General features: G+C 43.8%; 1 protein-coding gene across 4 annotated transcripts in view; it reads left to right on the forward strand.

Moving 5' to 3' along the window:
• The window catches only part of STOX2 (storkhead box 2), a 144,097-nt gene that overhangs the window by 31,644 nt on the left and 85,623 nt on the right, over positions 1 to 26,830 (forward strand). The window contains exon 1 of one of the 4 annotated variants that reach the window (XM_077177405.1): positions 13,796 to 14,182. The exons of 1 other annotated variant lie outside the window; for it this stretch is intronic. The gene's annotated coding sequence lies outside the window, so the exon portion shown is untranslated. Of the gene's footprint in view, positions 1 to 13,795; positions 14,183 to 17,044; positions 17,145 to 26,830 lie in introns of those variants that run through there. 2 more of the 4 variants (XM_077177410.1, XM_077177412.1) reach the window with 2 other exon arrangements.

The following is a 26,830-nucleotide window of genomic DNA, read 5'->3' on the forward strand; positions in this document are numbered from 1 at the left end:
GAGCTCCCCTACAGTTTCCAGCAGGACTGCACCTTTCAGTACACATTTTTCCACCCCATTTTTTTAGCTGTTTGAACTGCTCTGGAGCAGAGATGAAAACCATTAAAATGACAGCATGACAGAAATACTCCACAAGTAAACAATCTAGGATTTTATAAAATATTTTATTTCCCCCTCCTTGACTGACTGCAAAAACAGCTGGAACAAAAAGGATCCAGCTTCATGTTTGGAGAAAAGAAGCCTTTGGACATTACATCAAATAATTGCAGCAGCTAAGATTTTTAGCTGGCTGTAGGGCCCTTTGCTATTCCTGTGTTCCTACCAGTCAGTCTGGATTGACTCAGGATTTATGGCATGAACTGAAAGAAGAGGCTGATGGCAGAGCCCTCTTGCAGAGGCTTCCAGGGCCACAACCTCCTCTTCATCCTCCATCACCAAGGCACCTGGCAGTGTGGTGATCTGTGTGGCTTGCAGATGAGAAGCCACTCCTCTCCAAAGAATGAGCTCAGGAACACCAGCCCTATTAATTTATTTTCATTGGCATTATTAGGAAAACGACCCAACCCCAAGCCCTCTATTGTCAGGATTTTCTTTAAATAGCCAGTTCTGGAAACAGGAAATTCCTTTACCTCTGGAAACAGGAAACAGATCTGACTATTACATATTAGTTTTAAATCTTTCAATTATCCCTTGCTGCCCATCATCTCTGACTTTCTGCTGCTCAGCAAAATTCACTATTTATTTTTGATAAGCTAGTGTCTGGGGGTGTTGTGCAAGACTCAGCCATGGAGTAAATCAATGTATTTTGTTTTAAAGCTGGCAGGGCTGGTGTCTTCTGTGTCCATCATATTCGTTATATGTATGAAAACAAGAAGTTTTTGATACAGAAGGGTACAATCTGTTGACTAAATAAAATAAGAAGGAAGAAAATGAGAATTGGCATCACAGAAGTCAAGGAAGGACAAGATTTTTTTTGTTTTAAGGTTAAGAATCAAGGCCTACTGACAAGAAAGGGTATACCAGTGAAAATGGAATACTCTTAGAAATTCAGGGCCAGAAGCGACTTAAAGATATCTTCTAATCCATCTCCTTGCCCCTGAGAAGGCTAGATGTTTATCTTCAAAACCTCTGCTGAGGCTGATTTCATTACCCATCAACAAATCCTATGTTAGGCCTTTACTGTCCTTGTTTTCATGATGCCCTCAAAAATTATTAGGTGTATAGTAAGGTTTTGTTCTTCTTTGTGCAGTAGGGCAATTGCTGACCATCCTTTTCAAACAGTTGCCTGGCTTCAGGTCTCTATATTCTCAGGATGTGTTTGCCACCTCTGTAACCTCTTAAGCATCTGAGTTTTTTGCTGTAGATCGTGATTCCAAATGTGTTTTGGGTCTTATTGCTTGCTTTTTGGACTCTAGGCCAAATGTGCCTGCCTTTTTTTTAAGGGTTATTTCCCAGATTGGGCAAAGTCTTCATCTGAAGCCTCACAGCTGATAGCAGAGAGAAATAGCTGCCTTTTGAATTGTGCCTATGATACCCTCCCAGTCTGTGCTTTGGGGGTCCTTGCAGAAGCTGTGTGGCATTGATGCCTGACCTGTTTCCAAACCAGTTTATAACTTTGGTGGCACTGCTGCCTCTCTCTTCATTCCACTTTTGTTTCTGTGGAGCCTTTCTTTCTGAGCAGAGCACAGAGCTATTAACTGTTCTGGGAATGTGTTGGCTCTTAAATAATCACAAGTGGAGGCACTGTGCCAAGTTTTGGTTTGGAGTAACTGTTTTTTCTGCTTCCAGACCTTGATGTAGCTCCAGAGAAATAAAGGTGTTTACGGATGCATTATGAATTAGCACCCTGGCTGCCAGCCCTTTGTAGCCAGGTCCCAGCTCTGGCTGGGTGCTGTGACACCTCTTGTGCTGTGAACATGCTTGTGCATGGGAGTCTCTCCATTGATCTGTTGTGTTTGTGTTCAGATTGTCTCCCTGTCATGGTGCACTGGGTCATCCTCAAAGCATTTTGGTAGCCTCTTGCACACAGGGTGAGATTCCTCTTTGCTGCCTCTGCCCTTGACACCGAACCAATACCACCTCCTGGCTGTTCCCTCCAATGCTGGCAGGGCATCAGTGCCTCACAGCCTCTTCTCAACCACCCCCTAAGAAGTGCAGAGCTGCAGGGGGGACAGGGCATCAGGAAGCTGTATCTGCTGTCCAGCCTGTGTAATGTTGGGCTGTAGAGATCTCTGGAATCAGAAGGGAGGAGGGCTCCCTGCTGCTGCCCAGCACTGCAGCTCACCCTTGCAGACCCAGGACACAACATTCATATCCATATCACGCACTCCCTGTTTGTAACCATACTTGATCCTTAGCTGACTTCCCCTGCAAGAGTCTCAGAGACAGAGAGGTAGTGGCTAACACCAGTTTAGAAATGACCTGCTGCTGATAGATGCAGCTATTGATCTGTACACACCCTCCTGGGTAGCCAAGCAGGAAGGAGCTAACCTGGGGAAGTCAATCTTGTACAGTAAGCAACCATCCTAAACTTTAATTCACTTCTGGTCCTTGCTTTAAACATCACATCTCTGCCAGGCACCGTGCACTGCACTGCTCAGCCCTGCAGTTCCACCTGATCCCTGACATTGGTCTGGTCCAGGACTCAGGGCTTTTGATCTTAACTTCATTAGCTCTCAGCAAAGGGTAGCTGCTCTTGGCAAAGGATCCTAAAACAGTCGACACATTAGTAATGAATTAAAACAAACCTGAAATAACTCTTTGTTTTAATTCCAGCGTAGCGTGTTGAAGCAGTTCAAGTATGCTTTGGCATGCTGAGTAGTAATGGAGATTTTTTTTTTCCTGTGTTAGTTAGTTTGAAAAATAACGACTGCTTGCAGCTGAAACAATAAAGATGTGTCTTCCAGATCAACTGTAGTTCTCAAAGAGTCTGCACTGTTCACTGACTGTTCTGATATCTTCTTGGTCTAAATAAGTGTGATGGTTTTACCTTTGAAATATAACCAATGGGGGAAAAAAAGTGATTAGCCATTAGTCGGAGAGAAGCTTCCAAGTGATGTCCCGAGAATGTATGGGAAAAGAACAAGAAATAACTTTTTTTTTCTCATCCAAAAGAGTAGTGATATTCATTTTTGTCTTTACAAGTTTCTCTGGAGCCTGTCATGGTGTGTTCTAGAGTTTACCTGAGGTCAACAGGAACCTTGCTGGTGATTTCATCATATCCCCACGCAGCTCTGTCATGGTGACGGCTCATCTTTCCAGCTCACTTGGGGAGGAGGCTGGAAATCCTGATTGTGATGCAGAGGAGTGGAATAGCCAGCTAACCAGCCTGGCTGGGTGGTTTTGGTGTCAGCTTCCTGGATTTTAAAAAGGCAGCTGAATCTGTTTTATTTGGTGTCCCTGAGCTGGGGTGCTGTGTTTGTGCCAGCATTTAGGTGGCAGCTCTTGACAGTGTCAACTCAAATGTGTGTACAAATGTCATTTTGCATAGAGGCTGGGTTTCCTACTTATGCAGCAGTGACTTGCCAGGGCCCCTGAACATGTACAAGAGCTAGGCTTGGGCTCAGTACTTGCTCTGACTGGCACTTCTTGCAGCTCTGCCCAAGGATGTGGCTTGTGGCTGTAGCAGAGGAGGAGGACTGCTGCAAGGGTAATCTCCCAGGCTGGCCAGATATGCCTCCTGTGCTTTCTTCACCTGGGAGTTATATTCAGAGCTCATAATATTTAATTATTGCTCTTCCCATCAACAAATACAAAGGTCTAATCATTCTTGTAGTGTTTCCCCAAGTGCTGGGTACTGAGCACAGTCTCTGGGGACTGCAATGTGTTATTTTCTAATACAGCCTTCCTGCAAATAATTTACCTGCAACACATGATCATTATACTCCTGTTGGTGTGTGAATCAGAAGACTCTTTTGGTATAAAGCATGCTAGCATTTGGAGCATGACTTCTCTTGAAGGCATTAAGTTTTTAAGGAGTTAAGTATGTTCATGTGAATTTCACAGAGAGCTAAGTGAAAAATGGTAAGTAGGTTCCCTCTGCTGCCTTGAAGGAGGGTTGCTTTTATTTGTTTTAAACATAGATGGCCTCTGCTGTCTGCCTTTCCTTTAAGTAAATGCATAGGTGGTAGGTTTGTTGCATTTTTGGTGGAGAACTATTGAAATTTGGACCTGTGGCTTCAGACATGTATTTTAAGCTATTTTGTTACTTTCTATAAAATATGAGTGGCACATTGTGTGAAACAGTCAAACGGCTGGGCTTCTGATGGCCAGGGGTCTGCAGCATGTGCTCTGGAAGAAGAGACTGAGGGACACGGCTTTGTTCAGCCCTGAGGAGATGATTTTGCAGGAGACCTTACTGCAGCCTGCCCCTGTCTATGGGAAAGCTGATGAAAAGATGTAGCCAGCTCCAAGGAGCAAGGATTGCAAACTGGAGTGGGATTTTCAGAGAAAATATTAAAGTAAGCATATCTCCATAGGGAAAACTGTGCATTGATAACTCGCCTAAAGAGACTGTAGGAGCTTTGTTCTCAGAGGTTTTCAAGGCCCAGGTAAACCAAGCCCTGTGCAGCATCACACAAAGTCAGGGTTGGCCCTACTTTGAGCAGGAAGTTGCAGACTTCCCAAGGTCCCTTTCCACAGTCTTATTTAGAGACATTATCCATAAATACAGGGTTTGGAAGTGAGTGGAATGCAGTGGGGCCTGTGCTTGCATTCCCTTTGGTATTCCACTTCTAAAGGGGTTTAAAAAGTGACTCTAATGTGATTGTGCTGAACTTGGTGTTAGTGGGAAAGTCTGTCACTACAAATGTTTCCATGAACATTTGACTCCTGCCTAAGTGCATCCCTGTGGGGGAACGCTGGCAGGGTGAGTGGGGTGTTTATCTGTGATGCAGCAAATACACCCCTGGAATCATCTGAGCCTTCAGCCTCGCCATTATCCCCTTTTTCCAAATTGATGGGTGAATGTTGATATACTGTATGAGCTGACCCAGCTAATGCTGCTAATCCAGGTTTCATTGCAGGAAGCGGGAAGAAAAATAAGATTAACGTTTTCTGGACTATCTGGAGCTTGCTCACCCCAAGCATGCTGGCTATCCAGTTGTGGGGGTGCATCTTCCACAGGTCAGGGGCTGGGCCACCCCTAGCTGGGGATGGCAAACCCTTGGCAAGCAGAGCTGGTGTCCGGTGGGCGCGGGGCTGATGGCAGCAGGTGGGTGGCAGCCGCAGGTGGCTCGGCATCCTCGCCAGCTCCGCCTGGTTCTGCTGCTGCACATTGACCAGGCTCTGGGGACCGCAGCCCCCGGGCTATGTGGTGTGCGCCGTGGGCGTGCGATGTGCAGGGCGCCCCGTGGGTGTGCGGCGTGCCCCGTGGGTGTGCGGGGTACCCCGTGGGTGTGCAGGGCGCCCCGTGGGTGTGCAGGGCGCCCCGTGGGTGTGCGGCGTGCCCCGTGGGTGTGCAGGGTACCCTGTGGGTGTGCAGGGTACCCCGTGGGTGTGCAGGGCGCCCCGTGGGTGTGCAGGGTACCCCGTGGGTGTGCAGCGTGCCCCGTGAGTGTGCAGGGTACCCCGTGGGTGTGCAGGGTACCCCGTGGGTGTGCAGGGTACCCTGTGGGTGTGCAGCGTGCCCTGTGGGTGTGCGGCGTGCCCCGTGGGTGCCTGCGGACGGTGCGCGGCTCGGGAGCGCCCGGCAGAGCCGCTAGAGGCCCCTCCAGGCGCGGCCACGGCGCCACCAGCGCCGAACCACGTCCCTGCCGCGGCCCCGGCGGGCGGCGCCGGGGAGGGTCCTGCAGTCGGATCCGGCCTCTTTAAAGATAGAGATCGTCTCAGCAGACCGGAACAGGGGCGGTGATTCTGCCCCTCTACTCCGTTTCCGTGAGACCTCCACCTGGAGTGCTGCATCCAGCTCAGCAGAGCCGTGGACACGTTGGAGGACGGCCATAAAAATGACTGGGGAGCTAGAGCACTTCTGTGGTGACAGGCTGAGAGGGTTGGGGTTGTTCAGCCTGGAGAACAGAAGGCTCTGAGAGATCTTTGAGCAGCCTTCCAGTACCTAAAGGAGGCTTATAAGAATGTCAGAATAAGCGGAGTTAAAAGGGATCCACAAGGATCATCGAATCCAACTCCTGGCCCTGGGCAGAACCATGCCCAAGAGTCACACCAGGTGCTGGAGAATATTGTTCAAGGGTTTCTTGAACTCTGTCAGGCATGGTGCTATGAGCACTTCCCAATACCCTATGGGTGAAAAACCTTTTTTCTAATATCTAACCTATGAAAGATGGGGACAGACTTTTTAACGGGGCATTTATTGATACCGCAAGTGGTTATGATTTTAAACTAAAAGAGGGATTTAGACTGGATACAAGGAAATTTTTACGAGGGTGGTGAGGCACTGGAGCAGGTTGCCCAGAGAGGAAGTAGATGCCCCATTTCTGGGAACAGTCAAGGTCAGACTGGTTGGTGCTCTGAGCAAGTTGATCCAGTTGAAGATGTCACTGTGCATGGCTGGGGTTTGGACCTATAAAGGTCCCTTTCAACACAAAGCAGTCTATGGTTCTGAGAAGAGGGAGGCAATGCATTGTGGCCCTCTATTTTTGTGGGCTCTTTGGCAGCAGTCCCCTTAGTGGATCCTCAGACAAACCCCACAGGAGGTGAGCTGAGCTGAAACAGTCAATGGGTGCGCATCTGCCCCAGCAGTGGACCAAGGCAGAGTCCTTCCAAATCTGATCTGTGGCTCAGCCTCCACAGATCCCATGTTTTGCTGTTTCTGCAAGCACTTGTCTTTCTGCTGACACACAATGTGAGATTGCAGAAATGTGAAGTTGAAAGTATTTCCACTATTCAGCTTTTCCTCTTTGCAGCTCTGGATTATTTATTCTGCCTCCACTTGTCATATTCTCTGGGAAATCTGTGCCACTTCAGGTCACTGGTACTCACTTATTCCCTATTTTCATTTTTGTCCTGCCTATCTTCTTAGTTATGAGGGTTTTAAGGCAGAAATTACTGGTGGTCTGAAGACTTCAGCTACATAAATTCATCATATGGATTGTGTTTGGCCATTGCTAAGTATGTTTGACAGTACTAAGGTAAGAGGCTAAATGCCTTGGTGATTTATAGTTGACTTAGGGCACAAACATAATTTTTCATTTACCTCATCAAAACAAAGAAGTTCAGCATTAATGAGGGTAGTTCATCACAGCTCAGCTGCCCTGATGTAGTTTGAAACTCGGGGATCTCAGATGGGCTCTGGGAAGGGTGCAGAGAGCAGAGCCTGAGTGCTTGGTGTGTTCTCAAGGAAGGTGTTGCTGGGTGCTTGCCCTCTCCTTGCAGCCTGCTCCATTTGGCCTTGCAGTAATTGCAAGTGAAAAGGAAGGGAAGTATGGGGGTTTTTTAACATGAATCTTCCTGGATATCTTTTTACTGGTTTTGGGTACTATTCTGCTAAGTGTAGTGTACATAGTCTATATAATAGCAAGCATTATGCATTTAAAATCTGTCCAAAATTGTTTTGCCAGTGTAGGGTAACCAGAGAGTATTGAGGTACTCCTTCCTTTCAGAAACTTTATTGAATTTTTGGCAAACACTTCTCTTCAAATGGTATGTGTGTAGTCACTTAAAAACAAGTGATACGTGATCAACTGATGAAAAGCATGTTTTACACTGTTGGTCCTTTTCTACAGCTCCAAATGATACCAGTTTTTATTTAATTTTTTTTTTTTTTTAGTTTAGAGGCATGCCAAATCAGCCTTTTCAGTATAGATGCATTGTTTTCATAACCTTAAGTACAACAGCACTGGGAATGTTATTCTGAGCTGAAACTTGAGCTCCCAACTTTCTGCCTTGCAGTCAGATTTTGTATTTGCATTTTTACACTTGTAAAAACTAGGGAGTTAAAAGTTGTGCAAATGGTGCTTCAGCATGTTTCAATAACACCCAGGCTCCAATGCCTGTCTACACAGCTCACCCCATCTGCCTGTCTCTTACCCTTTGCTTTTTTTCTTCTTCTTTATATTGTTTAGGTTTGACTTTATCTAAACAGCAGGCTGGCTACCTATATACAGTATCTTCTACTATTTTAAAGTGTAGATTTACAGTACCGAAAGACAGAGGAAATGCTTCAGAGGTGAGAAGAATGGTGAAAGGGAGGAAATCCCTTTGTGATCCATGACTTTTAAGGGATAAATGGGAGATACATTTCTATTAGCTCTACCTCATGAAGATTTTAACACACCATTTCCCATCGTCTTATCACAGGAAGTCTTGGAGAAAAACCGACCTGCTCATTCATCAATCCATCAGCAGTAACCTGGTTGTTTCTTTCACAATCCCAGCTGCCCAGTCTACAGCAGATGGCTTGCCCTTCCACAACCCTCTTTGTTCTTTTTCCATTTTTTAGAGGTCAGCTTCTGTTTCCACCATATCTCTTCCTTCAAAACTGCTTTTCACAGAGCTATCTGTCCTCATTCTGCATCTTGTCCTGCTCTGCAGCTCTCTTGGATGTGCAGTGCTCTATGGCTTGTTCCTGCACGTATCCCATGGTTGTGCATCTTGTTCCTGGCAGGGGGAATGGTCATCAGTATCCAGCAAGGAACCTGAAGGAGTCCAGCCAGCAGTCAGCCTTTTACCAGGTGAGTGTGCAATGTCAAGCCAAGAGAGCAGGAATGAAGAGCAGGAGGTGTGATGAAGGCAGCCAGGTCAGGGGTAAGGACTGCCAGGTTCCTGCAGCTGCCTTACCCTCAGGTGTGGTCCCATCCTGGGATGTGGCACTGGTGCCTGTCCGAGCCTCTGGAGGCTGTTCTTAGCTTCAGTGTAGCAAGCTGAGACATAAATGCACAAAGGGGAAGAAAGAAGACATTTTGAAAAGTTTCTCATTGATTACATGGCAGCAAGTCAGAGCAGACTTGGCCTGGGGCTCAGCCCTGATATCCCAGTAATCTTTACTTTTTAAAGCACTAGAATAACAAACAGTGAAGTGTGCAAGAGAGAACATGACAATCTTCTCTCCCTTTCTATCTCTCTCTCTGTCTGTGCTTTTCTTTGGTCCTGGGAATGTTCCCCTTTGACCAAAGAGGGTATAAATTATGGGATTTACTTCTGAGCAGCCCATGGAATAGCCTGGGGCAAGTCATTCCTAGAAGGTGCTTTCCTCTTCTTTAATGGATCATTAACGTTTGCAGCTAAATACCGAAGCAGGGAGAGGAGAGAAACAAATGAGGAAATAGTTTCCTGAAAGGAGGAAGAAAGAGCTGTTATTCATAATCACTCACCAGAATATTCTTAGATGTGCGTGGGAACAGTCTAACAAAAGCAGGGAGAAAGAGAGAGGCAAGCCAGGTGACAGTGATGTGCCTGGGACAGTCCTGAGGGAGTTTGAGCCATGCCATCCCTAGGCAGAGACCTGGTAATTCTTCCTGAAGGAGGTTTCTTTATTTCCCATCTCAAGAAGGTCCCCTTCTTGCAGTACAGGAAACTGTAGGAAGGGGAGGTGTTTATAAAGAAATCCATCAGTTTTGGTTGCTGCTGTGTGAGTGTTAGTTGTGCTGTTGTTGTTACTCTGGTGCAAGGAGCTCCAGGGAGGCATTGCAATGCAAAGCTGATCTCGGATTGCTCTCCTGGAGATCCCAAAGTGTTCATTTGCTCCAGTGTGCTCTTCCAGGGTGGCAGGATTGTGCCAGAGGAGCAGGGGCAGTTCTTGTCAAAGTGATGGGGAAAATGTGTCTCTCAGAGACCTGGAGAAGCACTCTACACAGGGAGTTTGTGTAGCCTGTGGGGAGGAGAGCAAACTCCTGAGGGAACTGGTTTAGGGTTTGAGGCACGTTAGGAGAACAGCAAAAGATTAGACTTGCTGCCTCTCTCTGTTCCCTACTGTCAGATCACTTTAGACCCTAGTTAGACTTCATTACTCTGGATGGGTAATTAGCAGCCACTCTTACTCAGTAATTAGGGGAGTGTGTGATTATATTGCCGGGGTTGGGGGGACAGTTGTGCCTGCAAAGTCCAGCTGGCAATACTGCTTTCATTTGTGTGCAGTACCCAGTGGTACAAGGTCCTCAAATCCCTGTAGATCTTCATTCCCATGGCAGCAGCTGTAGGAGGTATTGCTATAGACTGCTTGGATGTAGGTTTGGCTTTTTTTTTTCTTTGCCCCTGGCCATCTGAAATGAAAGAGTGATAAAATAGATTTTAGAGGATGATATGCAAGACAAGCAGTTTGTGGAAACTGTGGAAGTGCTGGCATTGCTCTGCGTTGTTGGCAAGGCTAAGGGAGGTGGGAAGGGTTGTGCTGAACTTCTGTGGCAAGAGAACATGAGCAGTTTGATGGTCATCTCTCCAAGCTTTCATACAATACTAGATCTTGGGCTACAGTGGCAGCATTAGGATTTAAATGCTGTGTCTATTATGCTGTAGCTAAAAGGAGACAAAGTGTCTTAATAGGTAGCAAGGTTTTGCACCTGCTTAATCAAATTATCCTTCTTTGCCATATTTTCACTCCTGTAGATGCTTCTAATAGGAGCTGATGGATCTACTGTGGCATAAGAAAATAACATTTGTGTTGCCTGTTACATTAATTTCCCAGATAAAATGAGGCTACCAGGATGACCCATCTGACTCCTGTGATATTTCTATAAAGAGCAAAGTTGAATACTGCTGTTATGATTAGTGTATTAAAAGTATTAGGTTTGTTGTCTTAGCTGTGCTGTGTTTTCTCATGTTCCCTCTGGTGCTGATTGCTAATGACAGGCTTTGGCAGGAGCTAGCCTAGGCACTCCTTCCTGTGATGGGAACCAGATGGATGGTTTTGCTCTGGCTGCCCCTCCCACTGAGCACCAGGAACAGGAGGAGGGGAGCCCTTTTGGGGGGTAGGGGTGACATTTATAGAAAACTCAGTGAATGGCAGAGAACCAGTTCTTGTCTATCCACCACTTCTCTTCCCTTGAGGCTCCCAGTTTTGCAACTTCTAACCTCACCCTTGGCTTCAACTTCTTGGCTTTCAAGTGATTGTGCTGTACGTTACATTTTCATTACTGGTAAAATTGATGGAAAATCACATTTTATTATGTGAAAAATGCAGTGTTCTTTACTGTCAAAGCTCCATTCAGCTGGAAAAAATCTATGTGAGGCACTCTTTTATATTTCATGTATTTTGTGCATTGGTTGGAATGAAAAAATAATGAAAGGCTGTATTTTGTCAACTTTTGCATCTGTCTGACTGGCAGCACTGACTGATTTGTTTTTTAAATGTATTTATTTCTTGCAGTAAGCACTATTATTCTCCACCCTTTCACGATAAATGCAAATAATATGTGGAATGTGCAAATAATATGGGAAAAAGAGAGATGCAAATTATTCAGTCCCTCCAGGTAGGTCTGAGAAGAAACTGGAAATGTGACTGCAGCGTGAAAACGTGCTGTCTTTATACCAGCTGCAGCAATGGTAACAGGGCTGCTGTCTGTCTGTGTTTCAGGGTTCTGTGAACACATCTATTGTATCTTTTTAATTTTGTTTTTTCTTCTTCTCTTTTTCCCTTTCCTCTCCCACTGTGAAACTTTAAATGGGATGTGGGTACTCTGAATGTCTGAAGTACATCACTCCATCCATGAACCCTTCTGCCCCTCGTGGGACCTCTGCTGCTCAGGTGTGGTGACCCCAAACTGCTGAGGCTCTTGGGCTGAGCACAGGGAATGAGCTAAAAAGCCTTGGTGTTAGGGAGCACAGGTGGATACTGCTCCTGAGATCCAGGCTGGAATACCTTTTGGCATGAATCAAGCTTCCCCTCAGGGGAGAAACGTGGCTTGCCTTGCTGCAGAGCCATGTGCCAGCTGTGTTGGTACGTGGGCATGAGTCAGATGGAAGGGAGCCAGACTGATTGGCATTGTGAGATGCTGAAGCTCTTGGGATGTCTTTGCAGCAAGAATAGATTGCAACTGCCTTGCAATTGCCCCTAACCATGCTCCTGTCTGGGAGAAGTTGTCATGCCACTCTGCCCTGCTGAGCAGTGGGGATGTGACCCTGTGGGTCCCCATGACCCAGTGGGGATGTCATGATGAGCAGTGGGGACTCTGCCCTGCTGAGCAGTGGAGATGTGATCCTGGTGTCTCAGCCAAGCTCCTGAGCCCTGTCTGAGGCAGTGACTGGGGGAGGGTGGTGAGGTGCAGCTGACAGACCCACCCTGCCAGCAGCTGGGGTGTACTCCATGGATCAGGCACACCTGCGATTCAAGATCTCCCTGCAAACTTAAAACAGTGTTTTCTTTTATTACAGCTTTTTTTAAATGTCAGAATTGTTTTCTACTTAGATCACTGTAATTGCAATTTCAAGTGAAGAGCCTGTGAAAAGAGGTGTCAGGGTGTTCCTTCTCAGCATTGTTTCATTGTTGCCATGTGTAAAATTCACTCCCAATTCCAGTAAAGATTTTAAGTGACAACAAATTTTCAGTTATTCTAAATATTAAAAAGTGATATTTTTATACTTGATAGTTCCATATAGATTTTTCTATCAGTGCAAAAATAAAAAGAAAAAAAGTAAACTCTACACTAAAAGCTTACGGACAAAGTAGTAGAAGTAAAAGCTTATGGAAAGATCTAGAAAATCCTTCATTATAACTGAGACGTTGTTTATTTCTGCACTTTTTGACTCCCAGCCCTGTATGTGTTAGAAGCTCTTCACTGTGAGCTATTAGTCATTAGGAGAACCTTAGTCCGGAGACCTTCCTGGCTGGAGGAGGGTACCTTGCTGTGCTTTTGTAGTTAATTTGCTCCAAAATCCTTGTGAGGGTGCTGAGCTTGTGAGGACTTGCTGGCTGAAGAGTCAGTGGTCAGCAATGCATTTGTTTGAGTGCAGTCAAACAGAAGAGGATTCCAGAAGCTCCTTGTCAGAGCAGTGCCAGCTGTGAGATCAGACAAGGTTGTTCAAGGCTTGATCCAGTCAGATGAGACTGGGAAGTCTCCTCCAGAGATGTGGATAGCACATCCCTGCTGGGCAGCCAGTTCCAGGAAACTCTTGATATTTTGATGTTTGTTACCACGTGGCACTTAGAGTGCTCAGAGGTAAATACATGGCACTGTTCTCTCTGTAGAAGATATTCCGAGATTCTTTGTTTAGGAGGCAGTGTAAGTAATGATCCCACAAGTCTAGGACACTTCTACATGGTGCTCCCTGCCATGAAGGGGTGGGTGCAAGGGATGAGGACCTGCTTTGTCCTTTTTTAGGGGGAGGTATGGGGCAAGCGAAGCCATCCTGCCAATCCAGGGGGAGAAAACCAGTCCAACCCCTTCTGTCCCTGGTTTTCCTTGACCTTTTGCCACAGCCACATATAAGTGATGCAGTAGGAATGGTGGTGGTCCTGGGCTGTCCTCCTTTCTCCCCAGAAAGTGATCCATCTGTCCTGGCTGAAATAGTCTGCCCTGGATTGGCAACCTGGTAGCTGTCACTGCAGTTAATAGCAGGGCTGAGCCTTGGTGTCCACTGCTGGAGGAAATAATTCTCTATTTGTGTTCAGACACAGGGCTGGGACATGAGGCTATTGCAGCACCTCACTCAGGGCCTGAGATCCCCAGTGTAAGCCTTCAGATAGATGGGCACCTCCTGCAGCTTCAGCTGGGGGTAGAGGATCAAGCCTCACTGGCAGGAGGCAACCCAGGAGGTGCCTGTAGGACTCATTGCAATTTTGCATTTTCTATTCTGCTGCCTAAAGCATTATCTTGCTTGCTCAGACAAGTCATCCACCACATCAGGAACGTGTGGGAAAATAACTCAGTCAGGATAACCAAAGGAAAATAAATGGTTGTGTAGTTGGCCATTTGGAGCTGAGCTAGCTTGGGAATTTTTTCTTTCAGCAACACCCTGAAAAAAGTAGTGCAAATGGGTGTGAAATATAAAGAGAGTTTGCTTCCTTCTTGCATAGGCGTATATCCAAAAAAAGACAACAGTAAATCTAGAGACATCTACTGCTAAATGCTTTAGTAGGGCTTTAAAGGATCTGAAGGCTCAGTGTGCTTGACTGGTAGGATATCGGATCTTCCCCACTGAAATGAGCTTTGAATACGAGGGAAATCTCTGACACAGCAGAGAGGAGAAGCCACAGTGATCACCTGGGGTGCTTTAGTGTGCTGCTCAGGCACCCAGACTCTACTTCACCCCTTGATTCTCCATTTGTGCTTGAAGAGAGGATTCCAGACATAATGTAAGTACCGAGGGGGAAACCATGTCTATGTTATGGGCAGCAAAATCAGACTGCAGTGGGTCAGATCCCAAAAGGCACTGATGTTTGTTACTGGGGTGCAGGAAAAAAAAATATGTTCAGGCTATGGCACTTCAGAAAAATACTTCGCTTCTGTGAGATGTAAAGTGGATTTCACAGCTACTGTTTCTGTTGCTATTTAGGAGACATCAGTGAAAAAGAACAGGATAATGTCTTCTGCTACCGTAGAAATGCCAGTGTAAATTATTTATTTCCTAATTAGTACACGTTGCTCTAATGATAGAGATGTTTAACAACAAGTTATTTGTATCATATCAAACCCTGTATTCTAGAGATGGCTTTTTTCCTCTGTTGGGTGTTAAACCAGTTGCATGGATTAATCACACCATAATGCAGCCAAACAGCTCATCCCTGCTTGACTCAGGGAGAAGAGGCTTTTTGGCTTGATACACACACAAGGAAAATCACATCCTAGTTCTACAAAGTATATTTTGAGAATAAAAGCTGAAGTTTAATTAAAAAAAAACTAAACAAAACACTTTGTTTTTCCCAGCAAATGAGGTCATGCAGCCTAATTGCCTGGCCCATCTGTTGCTGTTCATAAGTATGTTATATTTTTTTAAAGGCCAATATTAAATGGTATTATGTAGTTATCTACTTTTTTTTTTTAATTCCTCTTGGCTTGTCAAGCACTGTCATTGTACCAACCACTGTTCTTAAAACAGGGTTTTGGTTAAAATAGCATATACCTGCCATCTGGTTGAAAAATGTTAGCTTCCTACACAACTAAGTGGAGTTGAACTCGGTATTAGGAATAGCTCATGTTCTCTTGAAAATAGCAGCTGATGGCAGATTGCAGAAATCAGCCAGTTATCAGTTGTCATTAAGCTATTTGATATCTGACACACATGGAAAGCATGCTATTTATAAGTATGCAATTATGTTATAGAAGTATTCCTTTTTTTTCTTTTCCTCCTTCCCTTTAACCATTTAAATATGTTGGTTTGACTGGACTGGAAAGCAAAGTCTCCCTTGATATTCACAGAATAGATGTGCTGTAGACTGAATGTGTGCCAGACTGTTTGTAACATTTCTGTCATCAAAATGTGATCTGAGGTGGGTATAGAAATAAATTTGGTGTTCCTGTGCTATATAGCTGTAGGTGTCTAAAGAGAAATATCAGCTACAAAGAGCCCAAGAAACAGAAATATGTGGAACTAGCTAGTAGAAGACTGCAAAGCTAGAAATCATAATGGAAAATATGCATTTCACTTTAATAGGTATTAGCGTTTCTGCTAGCAGGAGAAAAGAACTCAGGTCTTACCATCAACTAAAGCAGACACACTAAAAGCATAATTATTTGCTAAACCTGGGCAAGGCACCACAGACTCTCAGAAGTGTAAGTTAGTCACTAACATGAAAGCTTAATGCTCACCACTAAGCAAGGACTGGAGCAAGGCAGGGCAGAGGGTGCTGCTGGAGAGGGCAGCGGGGCACGGTGATGCTGTGACCTGTTCCCCTGTCATACCTTGTGAGGATGATTACAGAAAACAAAGCAGAAACAGCCTGCTCAAAAAGAGGGATTAGGAATTATTTTGTGAGTGGAAATGTGAACAAAAAAGCAGTCAAAATAGGATGGGGTGCTTTAAGACTAATAATTTTATTCAGAAGGGGTGTGAGGAGGTGTTATTTTCATGTGAGCTGAGGGTTAGACCCTGATTAATCTGCAGCAATGACATTGAAATCTTGTGAGCACACCCTGCAAGATTTTGTAAAAAATATATATATCATCTATAAATAAAATATAATACAAAATAAATTAAAATATAATTCTATATAAATAATATCTGATTATTCTCACAAATTTTTGGTTATATTAGACCAGAAATGTTTTGAGTACAATGAGGAGTTTGTTGACCCCACTGAAAAACCCCCAATCTCTTCTCCTATATTAGTATGGTCTGGAAAATTAAGGTCTGTGGTGTTTTGGCTTCAGCACAGTCTTGATCAGGTTTGAAACTGTTGGGTTTGAATTTGAATCCTCTTGTTTTTCAAATGACATCTGAGATTCTGGTTGTGAAAGGTCTCTAGTCCTTTTGCTTTTAAAAGTTACTTCACCCGTAACCATCCAACCATATTAAAAATGTATTCAGCTTCATAATTACAAGTTTTAGGTTTTACAGTCAGCAAAGGTATGTTCTAACAGAAAATTAGGTAGCAAAGGTGTGGGTCAGAGGTTGAAGTTTGCTTTTTATTCGTTGACTTTTCCTCACCAGAGTATTTGAAAATTTTATTGTGGAGACTAATCACGTCTCCCTTGCTTCAAGCTTTTGCAGACCTTCTTAGGCCATCAAAGCAGCTTCAGCAATCTCAGCATTTTGGCAACATTGCAACTACCTTGACCATAAAAAGACTTGTTAGTGGTGCAGAGAGCACCTCCCACAATGGAAGGTTTGCAGGAATGAGGGACGCCCAGGAGCGATTGCGGCTCTCCAGCGCTCCTTCCCAGGTGTGTGTACCACATGCCAGCTCTCTGTGCTTTCCTGAAACCAAGCTGCTGTTCCCAATGAAAGTCAGGGTCTGCAGCTGCTGGGGAAAAGCCTTCTGCTGGCACACAGGGAAGGCTGGCAGAGGAGGCAGGGGCAGACTCCCTACAGAGTGAAAAATGCAGATGTTTGTCAGTCTGGGGCAGTTTGACAGAAAGTGTCTCTTCCTCTCCTCTTCCCAGACTGCATACAGTTATTTGCAACTCCAAGCTGCTTATTCTCTAATTTAGTAGCTAATGACTCATCTGCCCTGGTGTGCTCCTCCTTCCCTCCCAAGCCACCAGCTCTTCCTGCTTGTTCACTTGCTCACCTACCAACTGGAGCAAACCTGCTGCCTGCTTTAGTTCCCTTTGGCTCGGCCTTCACAGGTCCTTTCAGCCTCCCCACCCTGGCAAAAGGTTAGTGAAAGCCCATTTATCTGCCTCTCTTTCTTTGATTTGTAATTTTTTCATGTGTTCATCTGCACAGCAGATGGCTAATAAAAAAACCCCAATCAAATAATCTGAGTGTGTCTTGTGGGGGGTGGTTGGCAGAGAAAATTGGGAGGGAGAACAAGCACTTGTGGATCAAAAGTAGCTGTGTAGGCAATTTTATTTAAAGACAGAACACAGTATTTTATTTTGCTTCTCACATTTGAGGAAAAACGTTAAAAATGCTGACTATAGTTGAGGAAAACATTTTTTAAGTGTATCAAAACTTGTAAAGGTGATCAGGAGTGGTCCTTGGTAATTAGATTTCAGGCTGAGAAGCATCCTGGAAGACAAGGACGTTTCTCAAAGGAGCTTGATGGTTTTGCAACTGCATAAAAAAACTTTCCTTTATACTGTAGGCAGATGCCAAAAGTACTATATATGGTGGCATGTTACACCTAGAATTTTTGTAAGGAGGTTAGGAAATGATATAGCAAAAGGTAGTTGTTTATTCACATGGGCTCTAAGAGTATTGCATGTCCAGATGAATTCGTTGTGTCAGGTGTAAATGTGAGAACTTACTCTCAGCAGTCCTGAAGTACTAAAGTTTTCCCAGCAGAAACTTGTCTTGGAAATGAGCTTTCTGGGACATTGTTCTGGTGTTGTTCTCAGGTTAATTGTTCCAGGTCAAGTTTTCATGTAGAAGCTTAAGTCATTTTCTCAGCTTCTCAAATTCTGACCTCTTTATGTCAGTGGGGAATCTGGTAACACCCATATTTAGGCCACCAGATGCACTGCATTATGAGCATGTGGGGCTTTTCCTTTTTTAGGGGAAGCAGGAGGTGAGAGAAAGGAACTCTAAAACTGGTTTTGTTTGCAGCAGCATATAACTTGCCTTTGGCTTAAGGGAGTATCTTTTCTTTGACTTGGGAACTGCTGCTTTTACTAAGACAGAGCTAGAAAAGGAAAATTTTCTCACTGTGGCCTACATTCCTTGAGAAACTCTAGTTGTGTTGGAAGCTATGTGCTCTGTCTGACCACACAGCCTTTAAAGTAGCAGCAGCCAGAAAGGTTCTGGGATTGCCTAAGAAATTGCAAGACTAAGGAGAACTTCCCAGCAGGCAGTGCATACCTCAGGTACTTTGCTGGAGGGTTGACAAAGCCATCAGTTCCAGCTGGGAGCTGCCCAGGAGCACCCTGCAGGCCTTCAGTGCTGGGGAGGCAGCTCTCTCTTGCTCCTGGTCCTCACAAAGTAACCACAGCCTTTCCCCATCATCTCATGTTGCTCAAGATGAGAACACGTGTGCTGAAGTTCAGGATCAAGTTCCATGGGTAACATCCAATATAATCTGTCTAATCTGAATTTTTTTAAATTTAATTGAAGTTTTATGTCATGTAGTGGTTGCTGGTGCCAATAGGTATTTTGCATATACATTACTGGGTATATTGCACAGAAAATTAGTGGTTTGGGTTAAGATCAGGAAAGAAGAAAGAATAACTTTTAAAGTCTGTAAACTTGGCACAAAGCACTCTTGGGGGCAAAAATGGTAGAAGCAACATGAGGCCCATCAGGGCAGTATGTTCTGGGATAATGGCTTTCCACAATGTAACAAAGCAGATGTTTAGGGTTGTATGCATGTAGTGCAGGATGTGCAAGTAATTAACAGTCTTTCTGTTTTTCTTAAGATACTTTGGACATTTATGTGCTGAAACCTAAAGTTAAAATCTCTGAGGACAACTGCTTTCAGCTTAAGAAATGGCAGGTATTTAATTTCTGGTACAACCTAAAGTTCTGGTGCTCTCCTGCCTGCAGGTTATGATGGACAAAACCTCTTTTGGAGTATGTATATGGACTGTGCTATCTTTGTACCAGAATGTATGTGACATTTTTCTGTGATCACCAAAGTCCTTCAGGGAGGGATATGTTACAGTTGCCATTTTACAGCTGAGAGCATGACAAAATACATGACCACATACTGTGTTTTTCTCCAGGGCATCTGTTTCATACCAGCTACACAGGTATATGAGGGAAAATACCTGGGGATTCAAGTGAGGGATGCTTGAATCTGGGCTATTGTGCTGGGAAGGGTGTCCTTGTCCACAAGGCAATGCTCTTGTGGCATTATTGCATCACCTCAGGGACTCATACATCTTCTCACTGACTGGATATTTTCATAAGAAGGTACAGGGAGAACTGGAAACTAACATGCTTTACCTGAAATTATGCAAGGATCCTTATTAAATACTTTCTTTTTGCTGTAGGGGAGACTTGCTTCGTGACTGTGGTTATTATGTGCAAAAATAATGGTTGTGAAGCACTCATTAAACCCTGCTGAAGAGGATGATTTTGGTGTGTGTGTGGGGGGGAGGGGTTCCCATGGGTTCAGGAGGCATTGTGCCCATGTCTTTGTCATTCTGTACTGTTCAGTGTGAAAGAGAAGTACTTCTGCTCTAGATAATATAAAGAACTATCAAGAGGCTTTAGAAGAACAATGTCCTTTGGACCTTTTAAAAATGAAAGCATAATAAAAATGTTTCCTTGACTACAGGAAAGATGCAGGCATTCATGTGTACAAGTGGAGCATTACATTACCTTTTCAGGTAGCAAGCAGAAGCCCACACACAGTGTTCTACTTGAGGACTGATTTGAGTTGCCCTTGGATCAAGGTCCTCTCTAGATTAAAGGCTCAAATTGAGTCATGTGAGGTGCTGAAACTGCATGCATACTCTTTGCTCATGACAAATGTGAAGTTATTTGAATTATTTGGCATCTCAAGTAAAAGCCCTGGGGTTAATAGTGTAGAGAATGTTCAGCTGATGTCTGGTAGCTTCACTATTAATTGACTACTGAGAAAAAAAGAGGAGTGTAGGTTTGTATGCTGCTGGGTTGGTTTCATTGCTGACAACTGCCAGGTAAAGCCTTACTTAGCAATGAAATGCAGGTTAGCTCAGTTTAAACCAGAACAGGCTGAATTCAACCAGCCAACACGGCCAAATTCTTGAGGATTGCCTGATGTGCGAAGTTTCTCAGCCCTGATTTAAACAGATGTTTGGCATCACCACTGCTCTGCTCCTGTCACCCAGAAGAGATGCCAAGCATTCAGCAGGGCTGCAGGACGAGCTGGATGGAGTGGCTTGTGACCATGGAGCAGAGCCCCATGCATCTTGTCTCACTTTGGATCATCAGAGGGACTTCTAGGAGGCAGGAGTGATGGCAGTGATCTTTCCTTTTGTCCACTGTAGTGCCTACCATGCTCTTCTTGCTTCAGACAGACCCTACTGGAGCCCCTGGATTTCTAGGAAAAAATACACCGAAAGCTTAGGACTGGACTATCTGGGACAATGCTTGCTTAGCAGGAATGAGAGAAGTGGGAAAGACAGCTCCCTTGCTTTCTTCCAGGGGGAAGGACAAAGGAAGTCAGATGGCTATACTTGTCAGTTTATTCAAAGGGAAAATGAAGGAGAACCCTGAAACTTGGCCAGTTACATAGATTCCTTGGGCAGAGCAAGCACAGCAATGATAACAACTGTCTGCCTGTACTCAGTCTGTGTAAGATAGAAAAAGGATGTATTAATTAATTCTTCTTCCTTCTATGAAATCTCCCTTAACCAGGCTAGAACAAGGATTATCAGTTTGGAAAAAGGTTTTTTAGAGCAACTTTACTGCCATAACATCTTTGTGCCAGTTTTTGTTCAAGTACAGTGTGGAGATCTTGAATGCTTCATATCTCCTGCAAAATTAGATACCTTATGTTTTCACATCTTACATTTTTGTGTCTGTGCACATGTGTGGCATGCCTGTTTAATGCAATTTGAATGCATGCAAATGACATTTTTTTATGTCCCCACTTCCTTGAACAGGTTTTAATCATGATCAACTGTTGATTTAGTTTTGAATAGAATGCTAATAAACTATCTAAAATGCACAAACTTTGCTTCTGGAAAATATGCTTAGTTCATGAAATGGATCAGAAATAATAGAAATAATAGTCTGCTGCAATTAATCTTCTCAAAGGCAGGAGATAAGATTTCAGAATCAGATTAAATATTTGTGTTCCACATTAGGAGACCTCCTTGGTTCTGTCTGACAATTAATCCTCTTCAGGGTCTCAGTTGCTCTGGTCTGCATTTACCTCTTTCATGTTGTGCGTGAAGGACCTTTTATAGACTCTTAATGCACATTTATTTGGAAGTTGAAAATTGCACTGGAGGCTTGACCTTCCCCTACGTTTGTTTGTCTTTGTTTTGTTTCTTTTAGCTGAGAGCAGGGAGAGAGGGGCACTTCCCACTCCCCTGAGTTCCGTGGGAGTGGTAGGGGCGGTGTGTGGACCACATTCCACTGAGCTGCTCAGCTGTCATGAGCATCTCATGATTAAATCTCACACTGAGGGTGCTGTACACTCCCCTCACCCAGCACCTCGACTTGCTCAGCATGCATTTCCCACTATGTAAGATGTGGGAGATGAGGTGACAGCTTGCTTGCAGGCAGAGCACGGGATACTACATGGGAAGAGAGGATGTAAAAAGCACCTGCTTTAAGCTGGTACTGAAGATATTTGCATAATTTATTAGTATTTTTAGAAAACAAGGGCAATTAAGGAAATAAATATTTGTCATAGATGCAACATATCGTGTTAATACCAGATGATGTCATTGTTCAGTGATGCTTTGCATATTACCTCTGTATGCAGCAGAGGGCACTAAGTGGTGCTTAGCTTTTAAAGTACAGGAAAATTCTGCATTTTTTTTCCTTCATTACCCAGATTGCTGCCTTAAGAGTACTTCTCATAGGTCTCAATTACTGACTTTTTTGTGCGTCTTTGTCACATTTATTACATTTTGTCTTCATAAAATTTAGAGAGACAGCCCATCCAAGGACAGTCTGTCACCAGGTTTACGTTTTGAAAAAAAAAATCAAATTTTATGTCAACTAATTTTCTGAGTTGATTTGCAGTCATCACTGTCATTATGATTCCTCATAAGTTTCCAGGCACAACCATGGGGAAACTGGGGAAAACCTAGACAGATTTCTCATCCTACAATGATGATGTAGATGAACTCCCAGAAAATCAGGGCTAAAGTCTGAAGAATTTGCCAGCCACCACAAGACTGGAGACAGAAGTATTTTGATGATTTCAACAGCAATGATATTTTGCACAATGACATAATCACTTCTCTCAATATCAAAATAATCTAAACTTTTCTGGAAGCTGTATGATATAAAAAATGTATGTGATGGTTCATTCCAAGTTTCATAGCCCTACACTAGAAAGTAGTTTATATCACTACCATCTTTTGAGTACATTCAATTTGCCTGGTTAAAAATTAAATTGAAATAAAGCAATAGTTCATTGCATTTACATAAAACATGTCAGGGATGAAACCATTCTTGATGGTAAGAGATGAGGTGAACTGCTTCTTCAGTTAAAATAATTTGAGAGGAAATAAAACTAGAGGGAGATGGATTTAAAAGCAAAAGGAGGCAATTCTTCATGCCAGAGGCAGGACCTACAGGACTTCAGATGATGCTGTGAGTGCAGAAAGTTTACACAGGCCAATGGAAAGTTTGGGCAATCCTTTGGCAGAGAGGCCTCACAGAGACTACTCAGTAGAGGAACCAGAGCAGGCACAGCAAATCCTCTGAGCTGAAAATGGAGTGAGACAGAGACTCCTACGAGAAGGTGTAAGTGCCACCTTATTCTCCCCTGGCTGTGTACTGCTGGCCTCTTTAGCAGACTAAATATTGGAGTAGATTGTACTGGGGATCGCTGGGGAGTTTCTTCTATTTTAATGGAGTTATGATTAAAATCTAAAAAAACAGGCTGTTGAAAGCAGTCCTTGTGCAAATGAATCACAAATGTAAAGCAATTTCAGGTGCATGACAGACTACGTTCATTGCTTTGCTATCAGACTATAAATCATATTTATAAACCCCTGCCTCTGGAAGAGTTCTGCTGTATTTATTTCAGATGGCTTTCAAGCCTCACTTAAGAATGTGTTTCTCCAAATGTTTCCAAATGCTACCTTCTTGTACTTTTTTGTCGAGTAACTTTCTAGAATGGTTTGAACCAAATAATTGTGCTATTTATGTTTCATCCCTACTCTCCTGTATTCAGTTGGTCCACTAATACATCTCCAATGTGCAGAATGTTCGATGAGTAAGGTGAATAGCTGCTTTCTTTAATGTCTTATCCTGACAATCATTCTATTTGAGCTGGTTATAAATGCCACCTGCTATTTAAATGACCAAAACATAGAATTCTGGACTAAATTGAAGTGCATCCTGTGGCCACAGTAGTAGGTCCAGTTTTGTCTTCTAGGAGAAAGGCAGCTGGTCCTGGCAGGGAGTTACAGCTGCACGTCCCACACTCACTGCATCTCAGTCCAGCAGAGCAGTGCTGGTGTCAAAGACATGGCCTGACACCTTTAAAGGAGCCTCTCACTCTGTGTGGTGTGATCTCCCCTGCCCTGCACGGGTTGGTACCGAGGGGGGGAGCCCATCTTACTGGAGCTGCAGCCCTTGCAGGGGTTTGCACTGGAGGAACAGGGACCCAGCCTGTTTGTGGGCTGTTCCTCTGCCTCAGCAGCGCTCACCTTCCTGCCGCTGCCAGCAAGTGCCCGTGCAGGGCAGGGTGAGCAGATGCCAGGGTACCATAATGCTGTGGGTGCTTGGAGCAGGCAGGCACTGGGGGCTCAGGGGTGGTGGGTGCCATATATTTGCCATCTTTTTGCTTGGCTGGGCTTTTCCATGGCTGGCTGGCCTGCCTGGGCTTGGAGGGTGCTCAGAAGTACATGTTTGAGGTTTGATCTGCATTGCTTTAATCATCCCAAACAAGCCAGTCCTGTCCACATGCAAATACTCAATCTGTGTAACCCTTTTGTGTTTCATGTAACAGTTTTGTATTTTTCTTAGTTTGGCAACTTCTGTGTCTTATGAGAATCAGAAACAATCCCTTTGCTTGGAATTAGCCCTTTTGCTTATTTGCAAATACAATTTCATATCAGCATCATTATCTCACGTTCTGATTTTTCCTTCTTTCTAGCCCAGAGCGGAAAGTGCCCATGGTGGGCCTGCTGGGATGGTCTAGAGACATGCAATATGCCCCTGGGAAGGGGGCTGAGGTGGGGCAGAACGTTTTCAGATGTAAGCTGATGGCAGCTTGAGCCTGGGGCTGGTGGGGCTTCCTCTGACAGGTGAAAGGTTTTTGTGTGGTGATGAGCTCAGTGAGCAGTCTTCATTCTTCTTCCTGCCTTAAGTCACTCCGGTGTTAAAAGCATGGTCCTTATTTTCTTATGCCCTTCTTCCCCATGTCAAACAAAACAGTTTTATCATGAAGTTGAGCAAAAATTTAAATCCTTTAATTTTTTTTAAAGGCATTGTACAGGTACTTTTGCATTAAAGATAAATGAAAGATTGAGATAATTTTTATCTGTGTATGTCAAAAGCTACCTTGTCCTTCTATCAGTGCTTGTTGGTTTAGGGAAAGCTGATATGTAGCCCACAGACAATAGATGCATGAGGAACATGTTTTTAATCTCATGTTAAGATGTTTGGTTGGCACTAGAAGATGTGAGGACTTTTTATAACACTGCTCCCAGCGTGGTGCTGGGTGAGTTCCCTGGGACACTCGGGAGAGCAAGCAGTATGCTGGGGTGTGTCCCTTTAGGGGAAACAGTTGGAATCTGCTGGGAACTGATTTTCTCCTTGTTTTTTTGCCCATTCTGAAGCCTAGTAAGAGCCAAGTGGTTACTTTTGCAGTTGTGGGACTTTGGGCTTCTGTTAAAAATAAATTTTAAAATATGATCCTTAAGGACACTGCAAATCACTGAACAGCTTTTAAAAAGAGAGTGTGCCATGTTGTGTGCCTCTGTCTAACTTGCTGTTGTATCTCCAAGAGCATTGGGGGGCTATTTCAGTTACTTGCATTCCAAGCTACAGAAATGCTTACAGTAAGTAATATGTATCTTTTCTATAATTAATAGATGATACAGTTGTGTGTGATTATAATAAACCCCAGTGACATGACAACCCAAGTACTTGGAAATTTTTTTTCTTTTTATTTTGGAGTACAGATGTGAATAGGAAAATGATAGTGATTTCACATATTTAGGAAAAAGGTTTTTTTCCTGATCTGGATGGAAGTTTTTGTTGTGTTTGCATTAACGTATGAAATTTAGTGTTCTTTCTTTGTAGTAGAATAAAGGTACCATGGGGAAAAAAATTGTTTCCTCTGTAGACTTTACATTACTGTGCAGATGTAAGTGTTGCATGTGTTTATGCCTATTAATTTTTATTGAAATAAGAGTTTCATGATCCCCCAGAGTTTTATATTTGGTTTGGTTTTTTTTCTTTTAAGAAACACTGCAAGCAAATCCAGTTAGAATAACTAGAAGCAGTGCTACGGGAGAAGAAAAATATATTTTCATTTTGTTTTTGAATGGCTTGACATACAGCTATGTAAAATGTAGGACTGTATCAATGTGCTTAGACCATCTCAGAATATTACATGCTGGAGGAAGGGAGTCAAATGCCACAGTTGAAGCAGATGGTGTTCATGAGTCTGTCTGTGCAGCACTTCCTACACCACAGAGTGGGTGGAATGATGGGAGTAGAATTCTCTGCACCATCACAGAGCTCAGATGCTGCACCAGATACAGCACCAGGCTGTCTTGCACCAGATGTTGGTGGGTCAGAAGGGAGCATCCTGCTTGGAGTTCAGCTTTTTTTCACTGTACCTGATTCCTTCTTTTGGGTTTCAGTCTCCTGACTGCTGCTGTGGGATCTGCTGTACCTGTGGTCCCACTCAAGTCCTCAGGACTGCAGGGATATTGTTGCAGGAGCTGTTTGGAGCTCAGTAGTTTATTCAAAGACACTCCCCTATCTATCCCCATGGTAATATACCTATGAAGAGGATCTGATCCTTAACCAGCTGATCAATGCAGCCATCCTACGTCAATGTTACCAGCACACACTGCTCTGTGAGGGTGCCTATAAACACATTCCTCATCACATTTACATCCTGGCAATTTGAAGAATCTACTGAAAAATATCTTGCTCTACTTTCAGGACTCTTCCAGTATATAAAATTACACTGACTACTTTGAATCCTTTACTTACTTTAGTTGCACCACAAAAACACAGTGAAACTTTGCTAGTGGGAAAATAATGCAGAAGTTCTTTGTCCATTGCCTGCTCTTTGCCAGCTAAGAGGTGGTTATCAGTTGCCTTTACAATTAACCATAGCTGAGGGCAGTAGCATTCTTGTAATTGCAGCTAGAAAATACTTCCTGGTGATTTTCAGGGGGGTTAAATGGTCACACACTGATCTTTCCTGATTTTCAGCAATTTGTTAGCTAAAACATTTTAACTCTTTTTCCCAACACTGTGTTTTTACATAATTTGATTTAATGTCCTTAGAAAGGCTGCATTATTTTTCTATGCCCAGAAGATAATGAGAACAATTAAAGTGAAGATAATGAGATCAGTCCTAAAGAGGGGGTGAGATGATCTAAGAAGAATCTGTATTTTTGAGGTTGGTTCATTTGGACTCAATGACAAACAAATGGTGCCTGTTGCTTCAGGACCATATGACAGTATTTTTGTCATGCATCATGCAAGGTTAGCATGGGGGTTGCATCAACAGGGAGTAGTGAACGGAGAGACATAGCAGTTC

Source organism: Agelaius phoeniceus, chromosome 4 (assembly GCF_051311805.1).
Source record: "Agelaius phoeniceus isolate bAgePho1 chromosome 4, bAgePho1.hap1, whole genome shotgun sequence".
NCBI lineage: Eukaryota > Metazoa > Chordata > Aves > Passeriformes > Icteridae > Agelaius > Agelaius phoeniceus.